The sequence below is a fragment of the Equus przewalskii genome, chromosome 2 (genome assembly GCF_037783145.1).
Source record: "Equus przewalskii isolate Varuska chromosome 2, EquPr2, whole genome shotgun sequence".
Taxonomy (NCBI): domain Eukaryota; kingdom Metazoa; phylum Chordata; class Mammalia; order Perissodactyla; family Equidae; genus Equus; species Equus przewalskii.
The window spans coordinates 222,284-235,738 of record NC_091832.1 but is presented as its reverse complement, the minus strand read 5'-3'; positions in this window follow the sequence as shown (position 1 = coordinate 235,738).

Genomic DNA, 13,455 nt, shown 5'->3' with positions numbered 1-13,455 from the left:
TTTGGGAGGTGATTAGGTCGAGAAGGCTTATGAACGGGATTAGTGCCCTTACAGAAGAGGCCTGGAAAAGCTCCCTTATTCTTCCAGCCTGTGAGGACACAGTGAGGTGGCACCATCCTTGAGTCAGAAGGTGGGCTCTCACAGGACACCAGATCTGCTGGCCCCTCAATCCCGGACTTTCAGCCTCCAGCACTGAGAAATAAATGTCTGTTTTTATAAGCTACCCAGTTTTTGGTATTTTTGTTATAAAAGCCCAAACTAAAACATATACCTAACAATGAAATTGCTGGGTCATATAATAAATCCATATTTAATATTTTGAGGAACTGCCAGACTGTTTTCTAAAGTGTGTGCAGTGTTTCTGAATTCCACCTGCAATGTATGAGGGTTGCAGTTTTTCCACGTCCTCACCAACCCTTGTTATTGTCTGCCTTTATTTCTTTAGCTCTCCTAGTGGATGTGAAGCGGTCTCTCATTGTGGTTCTGATTTACATTTCCCTAATGATCAATGAAGTTGACCACCTTTTCATGCTTATTGGTCATTTGTATAGCATCTTTGAAGCAATGTCTATCTAGATCCTTAGCTAATTTTTAATGGGTCTATTTGTGTTCTTGAGCTCTAAGAGCTCCTGATTTATTCTGGATCCAATCTCTCATTAGAGTCACAAATAATTTTCTACCATCCTGTGCATCGTCTCTTCACTCTCTTGGACGTGTTTGTAGAACGAAAGTTTTTAATTTTGATGAATTCCAATTTATTAATTTTTTTCTTTTTTGTTTGTAGTTTTGGTGTCATATTTCAGAAACCCAAAGTCTGGAAGATTTACTTCTGTGCTTTCTTTTAAGGCTTTTATAATTTTAGCTTTTAAATTTAGTCTGTGATCCATTCTGAGTTAATTTTTGTATATTTGTGAGGTAGGGGTCCAACTTCATTCTGTTGCATGTGGATATCTAGTTGTCCCAGTACAACATGTTGAAAAGATTATTCTTTGTCCATTGAATTATCTGGGTACCCTTGTCGAAAATCACCTGACCATTCTTGTATGCTTTTATTTCTGAACATTCAGTTCTATTCCATTGATCTTTATCTTTACACTTATGCCAGTACCACACAATCTTGATCACTGCATCTTTGTAGTAAGATTTGAAATCAAGAAGCATGAGTCCCCCAAATTTAATTTTCTTTTTCAAGGTTGTTTTGGCATTTCCACACAAATTTTAGGATCAGCTTGTCAATTTCTGAATAAAGCCAGCTGGGATTTTGATAGAGATTGCTTGAATCTGAAGATCAATTGGGACAACACTGCCATCTTAACAATAATCAGCATTCTGATCAATGAACATGGGATGTCTTTCCATTTACTTAGGTCTTTAATTTCAACAATGTTTTGTAGTTTTCAGTGTACAAGACTTGTACTTCTGGTAAATTTTACGTAACTATTCTCTTTGTGCTATTGTAAATGAGATTGTCTACTTTCATTTTTGAATTGTTCATTTTTAGTGTATAGAAGTACACTTTATTTTTTGTGTATTGATCTTACTTTGTGCAATACAATCATTTTGAGTATCCCATTATAATTACTTTTATGTCTGAAAGGTCGTTAGTGATGTCCCCTCTCTTATTCCTGATTTTAGTAATTTGAATCTCCTCTCTCTCTGTCTCTCTTTTTTTTTGACAGCTTAGCTAAAGTTTTATCAATTTTGTTAATCTTTTCAAAGAATCAGGATTTGGTTTTGTTAATTATCTGTATTGTTTTTCTACTATCTATTTCATTTATTTCCACTCTATGTTATTTCCTTCTTCATTTGTGTAATTTGCTCTTCTTTTTTGTGTTTCTTAAGGCAAAAGTTAGGTTATTGATTCAAGATCTTCTTATTTAATGTAATCATTTACAGTTGTAAATTTCTTTCTAAGGCCTGTTTTAGCTGCATCCCATAAGTTTTGCAAGACTGTGTTTTTGTTTTCATTTATCTCAATGTATTTTCTAACTTCACTTGTGATATCTTCTTTGATCCATTGGTTATTTAGGCATGTCTTATTTAATTTTAAGTTACTGTCTAGGGTCCTTTCATTTCAGCCTAAAGGATATCTTTAGTATTTTTTGTAGGAGATATGCTAACAAAAAATTCTCTGTTTCTGTTTATCATGGAATGTCTTATTCCTCCTTCATTTTTGTAGGGTAGTTTTGCTGGGTATAGAGTTGTGTGGTTGATAGGTCTTTTTCTTGTAGCATGTTGAATATGTAATCTCATTGCCTTTTGGCATCTGTGATTTTAGATGAGTACTCAGCTGATAATCATTGAGATGACACACTTTCTCTTATTGCTTTGAAGATTCTTGACTTGGCTTTGGCTTTTGACAGTTTGCCTATGATGCATATAGGTGAGGATCTCTTCAAATTTACCCTACATGGAGTTTATTGATTTTCTTAGGTCTGAAAATTAATGTTTTTCATCAAATATGAGGAAATTTAGGCCATTGTTTACTCAAATGTTCTTTCTTCCCTTTCTATCCTCTCCTCTGGTATTCCCATTGTGCCTCTGATGGTGTCCACAAATCTCCAAGGCTATGTTCACATTTCTTCATTATCTTTTTTATTCTGTTCCTCAGACTACATAATCTTAATTGTTAATCTTTAGATTCACTCATTTCTCCTTCTGCCAGGTCAGATTTGCTTCTGAGCCCCTCTAGTAAATTTTTTCCTTTCACTTATTGTAGTTTCAACTCTAGAATTTCTGGTTAGTTTTTTAAAATAATTTTTGTCTCCCTATTTTGATTTTCTATTCAATGAGAAATCATTCTCATACTTAACTTTAATTCTTTAGATGTGGTTTCTTGAGGTACTTGAAACACACTTAGAAAAGCATTTAGGTAAGCAAGATACTGGAACAGGAGACTCTGAACTTGCCCTCCATTCTGGGACTCTGTGAATGAACTGCTATACATGGATCAATGCCTCTGAGAGAAATCCAGAAACTAGTTAAGAGACTCCTTAACACTAGGTGACTAAGAACATATCTACATTGAAAGAGGTAGGAAAAGCTGAGACACACTCTTGCCATAACCGCCTCCCCCATCCCCCCACTAAGTGCCCTACAATTGAGAGGAAACCGCCAACTACCAGCTTCTCCCTGAGGAGTGAAGGGTTTGGACTGCATATTTAGCATCCAAACTTCCTATGGCTTCTACTTTAAAGATTGGCTTTGAACTCGCCCATCTCTGGGAGTTGATGGTGCCTGGCATTTGCTAGTCCTCTGGGACCTCAGAGAACAAAGAGGCACTTTTAAATGGGTGCACGAGCAGTTTCCAGGGCTCTTCCCCCAGCTCAGTGCTGAGGGAGCAATGAATTTTACTTCCAAGCTTGAGTTTGACTGCACATCTAGCACTCTGGCTTTTCCAGCTTCTGCCTAAGGGTCTGACTTCTAACTAGCCAGTCTCTAGGAGTTGACAGGGCTTGGAATTCCCTAGTCTCCCAGGGTCTACAGAGAAAGAGTTTTGAAGGGCCCTGCAGAGTCTTCAAATGACTACTCCTTTCAGTTCACTCCAGCAATAAAACCCAGTGCCTGGCATCTCTCTGGAAGAGGTTAGACTGCATACTCCTTCCCTGAATTTTCCAGTTGCTGTCTAAGAGTCTGACTTCTAACTTGCCTGTCTCTTGGAGCTGACAAGTCAGGCAACAACTAATCTCTTGGGAGTTTGAATGGGTGTGTGGGCACTTCCTCTGGCTCCTCTCCCCAGGCTGCCACAGCAATAAAATGAAGCCACCAGTCTCTCCCTAGGAGGACTTGTACTGGGTTTTAACCCAGCTGTCTATGAAAGCTAATATGACACAGCATTTGCTTGGACTCTGGAGGCAAGAGAGAACAAAGCAGCCTATTGAAAGAGTGTGTGTTCTAAACAAGGGTATGGGAATTTACCACAGCTCCTCTCTGCAGGTCAGTGCAGAGCAAGTGAGCAGTAAACTCCAGCCTCTCCCTGAGAAGAGGACCAATTGGATTACACTTAGTGCCCCAACGTTTCCAGCTTCTATGTGAGTGACTGGCTTCTATCTCATCTGTCTTGAGGCACTAAAGGGATTTGGCATACCCTATCTTTCTAGGGGCCACTAGGAAGAAAGATGGCAGTTAGAACGAGTACAGAGGTTTGAGAGAAACCTGAATCTCTTGCAAGGCTGATTGGTGAGGTTAATGTCCTGTAAGAGGCCAGTTCGTGAAGGCTAGGGGACATGTGTGTTCTATCTAATACACAGAAACCAACAGAGAGAGTCAAGGAAAACTAAGAGAGAGAGAAATACATTCCAAATAAAAGAACGAGATAAATCTCCAGAAACTAACCCTAATAAAATGGAGATTTGTGACTTACAAATGAAAAAATGACTTTCCTGACAGAGAATTGTAAATGATGGTCATAAAAATGCTCACCCAAGGCCAGGAGGCAAACCATGAACAATGTGAGAATTTCAACAAAGAAATAGAAAATATTAAGTAGTACCAAACAGAAATCATAGAGCCAAAGAACACAGTAACTGAACTGAAAGATCCAACATCAGACTAGATCGAGCAGAAGAAAAGATCAACCAGCAAGGACGGGTCACTGGAAATCACCCAGTAAAAGGGCCGAAAAGAAAAAAGAATGAAAAGGAGTGAAGATAAATAGTTTAAGGGATTTATAGGATACTCATTATGCCAGTCCCAGAAGAGGAGAGAGAAAAGAGCAGAAAACTCATTCAAAGAAATAATAGCTGAAACCTCCCAAACTTGGGAAAAGAAACAGACATCGAGATTCACAAGGCCCAAAAGACACCAAATGACATGAAAAAGACCCACATTAAGACACATTATAATCAAATTGTCAGAAGTTAAAGACAAAATTTTGAAACACCAAGAGAAAAGTGACTTGTTACATACAGGGGACCCCCCATAAAACCATAAGAAGGTTTTTCAGCAGAAATCTTGCAGTTCAGAAAGGAGTGAGATAACATGTTCAAAATGCTGAAAGAAAAAATCTTCCAACCAAGAATACTATACCTAACAAACCTGCCCTTCAAAAATGAAGGGAGATAACGATTTTCTCAGGTAAACAAAAGCTAAAGGAGTTCATCACCACTAGACCTGCCTGACAAGAAATGCTGAAGGGCGTTCTTCAAGTTGAAATGCAAGGGTGCTAAACAGAACCAGAAGGGCATAAGAAACTATGAAACACATTGGCGAGGGTAGATATATAGACAAAAACAGAATATCATATTACTATAAAAGTGATGGGTAAATCACTTTTAGTTCTAGTATAAAAGTTAAAAGACAAAAGTATTAAAAATAAATGTAACATATTAATGGTTACACTATATAAATAGATGTAAATTGTGACATCATTAGCACATAATGTGGGCGGAAGAGATGTAAGAGTGTAGAGATTTGTTTGCAAGTGAAGTTAAGTTGTGATCAGCTTAAAATAGACTGTTATAACTATATTTTCTGTAAGCCACATGTTAACTACACAGAAAATACTTATAGAAATTACACAAAGAAAAAAGAAAAAGGAAGAAAAGCCTACTAAGACAGAAAAATGACAAAACACAAAGGAAGACAGCAGGAGAAAAAATAGAAAAGAACTACAAGTCAAATCAGTTAACAAAATGGTAATAGTAAGTCCTTCCCTATCAATAATTATTTTAAGTGTAAATTGATTAAACTCTCCAATCAAAAATATAGAGTGACTGAATGGATAAAAAACCAAGACTATATGCTATCTACAAGAAACTCACTTTAGATTCAAGGACACACATAGGCTGAAAGTGAAGGAATCTTAGAAATGGAAGATATTCCTTTAATTTGGAACCAAAATAAAGCAGAAGTGGTTACACTTATATCAGACAAAATAGACTTCAACTCAAAAGCTATCTCTAGAGACAAAGAGGGTCATACTAGTGATAAAAGGGCCAATTCAGCCGGAAGCTATAACAATTTTACACATATATGCACTGAACATCAGAGCATCTAAGTGCAGAAAGCAAATACTGGAAGATCTGAAAGTAGAAATTGACAGCAGTACAATAATAGTAGGAGACTTCATTATTTCACTTTGGAGTAGGATAGGACATCTAGAAGGAAAATCAATAAAGAAACAGCTGACTTAAATAGCACTGTAGGTCAAATGAACCTAACAGACATATACAGAACTTTTCACCCCAAAGCAGAAGAATACACATTCTTCTCAAGCACAGAACATTCTCTAAGATAGATCACGTTAGGCTATAAAACAAGTCTTAACAAATTTAAGAAGATCAAAATCATACCAACTATCTTTTTTGACCACAAGAGAATGAAACTAGAAGTCAAGAACATCAAGAAAATGGGAACATTCATGAACATGTGGAAATTAAACAACACGTTCTTGAATAACGGGTCAGAGAATTAATCAAAAAGAAATTTAAAAAATACCTTGAGACAAATGAAAATGAAAACAACATACTAAAACTTATGAGATGCAGCAAAAGCAGTACTAAGAAGGAATTTGATGATAAATGCCTACATTAAAAAAATAGGAAACATCTCAAACAACATAACTTTACACCTTAAGGAACTGGAAAAAGAAGAAGAAACTAAACCCAAAGTTAGCTAAAAATTAGAGCAGAAATACATCAAATACAGCATAGAAAAATGATAGAAAAAATCAATGAAACTAAGAGTTGGCTTTTTGAAAAGATAAAATCAAACTCTTAGATATACTAAGAGAAAAGAGAGAAGTTTCGAGTAAAACCAGAAATGAAAGGGGAGAGAGACATTGTAATGGATGCCTCAGAAATAAAAAGGATCATAAGGGACTATAATTATATGCCAACAAGTTGGATAACCAAAAAAAGGATAAATTCCTGGAAAAAAACCTACCTCGACTGAATCAAGAAATAATGGAAAGTCTGAACAGACCAATAATAAATAAGGAAAATGAAGCAATAATCAAAAACTTCCCCACACAGAAAATCCCAGGGCCAGATGGTTTCATGGGTGAATTCTACCAAATATTCAAAAATAATACCAATCCTTCTTAAGCTCTTCCAAAAAACAGAAGAGAAGGGAACACTTTCAAACTCATTTTATGAGGCCAGAATCATCTTGATTCCAAAGCCAGACAAAGACATCATAAGAAAAGAAAACTACAGGCTAATATCTGTAATGAACATAGATGCAAAAATCTTCGATAAAATACTAGTAAACCAAATTCAATAGAGCATTGAAAGGATTATACACCATGATCAAGTGGGACTTATCCTCAGGATACAAGGATGGTTCAACACATGCAAATCAATGAATTTGGTTCACCACATCAACAGAAGAAAACATAAAAATCCCATGATCATCTCAGTAGACAAAGAAAAAGCATTTGACAAAATTCAATATCTATTCATGTTAAAAACTCTCAGCAAAATTGGTATGGAAGGAAATTACATCCACACAATAAGGCAATATATGAAAAGCTCACAGCTAGTATCATAGTTGAGGGGAGAACTGAAAGCTTTTCCTCTAAGAACTGGTACGAGGCAAAGATACTGACTCACCACTTCTATTCAATATAGCCCTGGAAATCTTAGAGCAATTAAAAATGAAAAAGAAATGAGGCATTTAAATTGGAAAGGAAGAAGTAAAATTCTCTCTTTATGCAGATTACATAATCATATTTGCAGAAAACACTAAAGACTCAACAATAACAAGAAACTGTTAGGACTAATAAACAAATTCAGTAAAGTTGCAAGATAAGAATCAACATACAAAAATTGGTATTTCTGTATACTAAAAATGAATTATCCAAAAAGGAAATTAAAACAATTCTATTGACAATAACAACAAAAAGAATAAAATACTTAGGAATAAACTTAATCAAAGAGGTGAAAGACTTGTACACAAACTATAAAAAACAATTAAAGATGACACAGATAAAAGGAAAGACATCCATGTTCATGGATTGGAAGAACTAATATTGTAAAAATGTCCATGCTACCCAAAGTGATCTACAGATTCAGTGCAAAACCTATCAAAATCTCAATGGCATTCTTTACAGAAACAGAATAATCCTAAATTCATATGGAAGCACAAAACACCCCAAATAGCCAAAACAATTTTGAGCAGAACCAAGCTGGATGCATCACACTTCCTGATTTCTATAGGAATCTATAGCTATAGAAGTCAAAACAGTATGTTACTGGCATAAAAACAGACGTATATACCAATGGCCCAGAAATAAATCTACACATTTATGGTCAACTGACCTTCAACAAGAGAGCCAAGAACACACAATAGGGAGAGGATAGTCTCTTCAATAAATGTTGTTGAGGATCCAGATAAACACAGAAGAATGAAATTGGACCCTTATTCACAGTATATACAAAAATCAACTCAAAATGGATTAAAGACTTAAATGTGAGACCCAAAACTGTAAAAATACCAGAAGAAAACATAGGAAAAAGCTTTTTGACATTGGTCTCGGCAATAATTTTTTGGTCATGACACCAAAATCACAGGCAACAAAAGCAAAAATAGACAAGTGAGACTACATCCATATAAAAACTTTTGCACAGCAAAGGAAACAACCAACAGAGTGAAAAGGCAACCTATGGAAGGGGAGAAAATAGTTGCAAAGCATGTACCTAATAAAGAGTTAATATCCAAAATATATAAGGAATATTTTATAACTCAATTAAATGGGGTCAGGAAAGTAAAGGAGCCTGTTTAATTAAGAAGCAAAAGTTCATAAATGTAAAACCTGGAATTGAATTTGGGCCAGCCTATCTCCAAAGCCCTGACCCCTCGTTCATCTGACTCCCCATGCAACCCCCCTGAGTCTTGTAATGTTGTTTTATGTGCGTCAGAGTTCTGTGGTATCTCTGCACTCGATGTACCAGGTGAAGAGCAGCCTCTGCTCTGACCCTGGCTGCTGGAACAGGCACCATCAATAACTCAGTGCCTGTCCTTGAAAGCGACTCTCTACATTTGACCCTTTCTTCAAGCTTAATTTGATTTTGTATCTGTTTCAAAAGCAGAGGGAAAAGTGCTTAGCTTTTCAGAGCAGAACAAATAGTTCACAGTGAATGCATAAAACCACAATGTGACCCAGATACTACAACATACCAATCCAGGGACATCAGCCTGTTCTTGAGAAATAAGCATGGGGAAATGGAATAGGTGACCATTCCAGAAAGCCAGCTGAGAAATGAAATGGAAACAGTGAGGTAAGAACAGGCCTATACTCCTCCACTGTGTTCCTGAAGAGCTGTAACAGAAGTCGGCATCAGGACTAAAAAAAAAGATCATTGGTGTGAGGTGACAAGAGCAGAGGGGTAATGGCAGAGATCTAATTTCGGGCAATAGGTCCAATCTAGCACAAGCCCACAATGACTCTACCTTATTTTACTCAGTAACTCACTATTTATTGAGTTCTACCGTGTTCCAGGCACTGTTCTTGGTACTGAACAAGACAGATACTGTTCCTGCCCTCAAGGATTGTATCAGTTAACTATTGCTGTGCAACAGTGCACCTCAAAACATACTGGCTTAAAACAACAAACATTCATTAACCCAAAAATCTAAGGTTGGCAATTTAGGCTGGGCTCAGTTGGGCAGTCCTTGTCTCAGCTGGGATGGCTCATGTATCTGCATTCTGCTGCTGGATATGCTTGGGTCCAGCTTCTCTCAGATGATTTATGCACAGCTCTGGGGGTTGACCAGCTGTCAGCTAGGGCAATGTGACAGGAATGACTGGGTCACATGCTTTTCATCATCCCTCAGGGTAACATGGGTGTAAATGGTGGTAGCAGAGTTCCAAAAGAGCAGGCAGAAGCACAGAAGATCTCTTGAGCCCTAGCTCAGAAAACTCATGTCATCACGTTCTACTAGTCAACACTAGTCAGCAGGCCAGCCCCGCATTAATGGGAATGTAAATAGCTTTCGTCTCTTGAGGGGAGAAGTCATAAAGGGGCACTAAAGTGATGTAAACACAGGGAGGGGAATTATTAGGGACAATTTTGCAAATGTTCTCAGCCAATCTTAAGTTCCAAACAAACTACAACAATATGATGAAACTTCTGTTTCACACTATGAGAGTATCTGGCACTGGACCAGCCCTTTCGCTACAAACAACCAGAAAAGTAAGCAAAGTAAATAAACATAAGTTTTCAAATACTGGAAAACTGACAGTTCAGGACTGTGATCCCCAAGAGAAAGGGACAAATGAACTGAGCTCTACAATCTCTTTGACTTTATGCCTAAAGCATTTACTTGACCCCATTACAAGAAGGGGGGGAAATCAGAACACAATTGTCTCATTGTGCTAAGATGAGAAAATACAGATTGGAATTTAGGGTGATGACATGGTCAGAATTGGTAGGGCAGAAATCAGAGAGGAGGAAGCTATGCCAAGAAAGAGCTCCATAAATATTCAGAGAGATCAACTAAATACCAGACTGCGCATATGCAGGGTGAGATTCCATGAGGCTGGCCAAAGAATATCTACTACGGATAAAACAACTGCCAGAGAGCTACCAGCTTATTGACTACCATGACTTTACGTGGTTGGAACTATTTGAATTCTGAAGAATGGAGAGACCATGTTGGACACCTTAAGTGACCAGTTGAGGCCCTAGAAGGCCTCTTTAGGAACCCTAGAACAAAAGCTGCCCTAGAACCACTCTAACAAAGCTATAATACAAGCCTCAAAAAGATCAAGGTGTTCTTCAGGTAAATTAACTGACTGTCAAAAAAACTCAACACTCTTTAAAAGAAGACAACATAATCCAAACACTCAACAATGAAAATTTTACATAGCTAATCCATAATTACTAGACATATGAAGAAGTGGGAATATGAGACCCATAACCAGGAGAAAAATCAGTTAAGAATCAGACACAAAAGTGACAGAAATGATGCAGATATCAGACAAAAACTTCTAAATGGATATGATAAATGTATTCAAGGATTTATAGGAACATATGAAAATATCTGAGAGAAATGTAAAGTATAAAAATAAGAATTGGTACTTTTGGATTGGAAAAATAAAATACATGAAATAAAAAAATAATGGATGGGCTTAATGGCAGATTAGACACTTTGGGAGGAAAAAAGTGAACTTGAAGATAGGGCAATAAGGTCACTGAAATTCAATCAGGACAAACAGAGAGAAAATTATACAAATACTTGTTATAACCAAGCTGCTGAGGAGTAATGATAAAGAAAAAAAAACCCTTAAAAATAGCCAGGGGCTGGCCCTGCAGCCTAGTGGTTAAGTTTGGCGTGCTCTGCTTTGGTGGCCTAGGTTCAGTTCCCAGGCATGGACCTACACCACCCATCAGTGGCCATGCTGTGGTTGTGACCCACATACAAAATAGAAAAAGATTGGCACAGATGTTAGCTCAGGGTGAATCTTCCTCAGCAAAAAAAAAAAAAAAAAAAAAAAAAAGTCAGAGAACAAAAGATCCATAAAGAATAGGCAAACAAAGATATGAATCATTGTGGACTTTTCATCAGAAACAATGTAAGCTAGAAAATAATGAACTGACATCTTCAAAGAGCTAAAAGAAAAATCTGGTTAATCTAGAATTCTATATCTGGTAAAACTTGTTCTTCAAAAATGAAAGCAAAATAAAGATTCTGTGGCATTAAAAAAAGAAGAAGAAGGATAAACATGGAGAGAATCCAGGGCACAATGTATTACACTGGTTTTCCAGAGAGGTGAAGTGGGGAGGGGAATCAACCTGCAGGACGTTATTGACACATCCCTCCCCATGAAGATTGTTATACAGTGATGAAAGGTGTTGTGAGGCTGCATATGTTTCCGAAGTTTTCCTTTGGTACCCATCCACAGTGGGAAACACCAGTGTGAACTTATTTGTCTGTTTATAATCCCCCATACCCCACTGCTATCAGCAGTGGACTGTGAGCTCTAAGAAGAGACAGGTCTGTACCTCCCGGGATAACCACTGTCTACCTGGCTCATGGTATGTGCTGAATAAATCATTGTTGAATTTACTTGAAAATACTATTTATGTGAGATGTGGTTCCAAAGCACAGCTCCATCCACTCTTTCCAAGCAGAAATGACAATTCCTAACTTTCGGTTTTTCCACACTTAGCAGACACCACAAGAGTACATGGATATTGAGGGAAGCAATGCAATTTTATCGAGTATGAAAATGTTAACTTATTAACCATACTGTAGGATGCTGCCATCCATCCAGAGCTGATCAGAGCATCATGAAGGAGCATCTTCCACTACAAATAGATTTGGAACTTTACTTTCAGAGACTTAATGGCAGAAACACCAGTGTACACATGTGATGATAGAATAAAAGTTAAAATAAAGAATCCTTCATGAAGTGTCTCACAGCTCTCTAAAGCTTTGGTTCAATCTCTGCTCCATTTACAGTCCTGTCCTGTCTGTGCTGTCCACAGTACTCACCTTGGGACACAGCAAGATTCTGAAGTTCCCTGTGGGCCATTCACCTAAACGTTCATTTAACACAGAAAGAGAAATAGCATTCATCAAGGTCTTATTGTGGGCCGGATACTATATTTGCAACAGGATATGAAAATGGGGTTCCTCCTTTCTCAGTTTCAGCTGGAGTCCCAGTTGCTGCAATCAACTAGTACATGCCAAGTGCTGGTGCAGCCCACAGTTCTAAGGAAGGCACTTGAAACCCTATGCAGGTCACATCCTCCGCATCCGAAAACTGTGTTTGTGCCCCTTGTAGCCCAATGCCTACAGAGAGGGTCATAGTAGTTGAGAATTAAGGGAAAAGGGAGAGAGACTTCTGTGGTAAGGGGTGACAGAGACTGTCTCTTTGAGCAGACTTGAATCAGGCTGCTCTAAGTCCTGTCGGCCTTGACCTTGGTGTCTGTCCTTGCTGGGCTTGCAAGTTGTAGCAAGAATCTTGTTAAGTTAGTTTCGAGAGAACTCCCCACCCTCAATATCCAACCTCCCAGCCCGCCTTCAGCAGGAATCTTGTCAAGTCAGTTTAGCCAGAGTCCTCCCTTATTCCTGGTGTTTCCTCTGAGTAATTTTCTGTGCACTCACCCACACCCTGCTCCTTGGCTCTAAATGGCCACTTGTCAGTGCTGTATTTGGAACTGGGCCCAGTTCTATGCCAAAGTCTTTCCTTCTATTGCAGTAGTTCTGAATAAAATCTGTTTTGCCACTTTACTACTGTTGGTTTTCTTTGACAGGAGGGCTCTCCTTACTTCCTACCATCTCCCGTGAGGGAGGGAAGGGGCATAGTTTCTGCTCACCAGGTGAGCAGTTCAACCAAGAGGGATTTACCTGTGCCTTGTGGAGGTCCCAGAGTACCAAGAACCAGTGCTCCATGAGGCTTGAAACTTCCTATAGGACAGAGACTGGGTAAGCCATCTGTGGTGATGAGAGGGCTCTTTTGGGAGGGAACTCCACACTGTGTGACTGCAGGGGAGGAGGAACTAC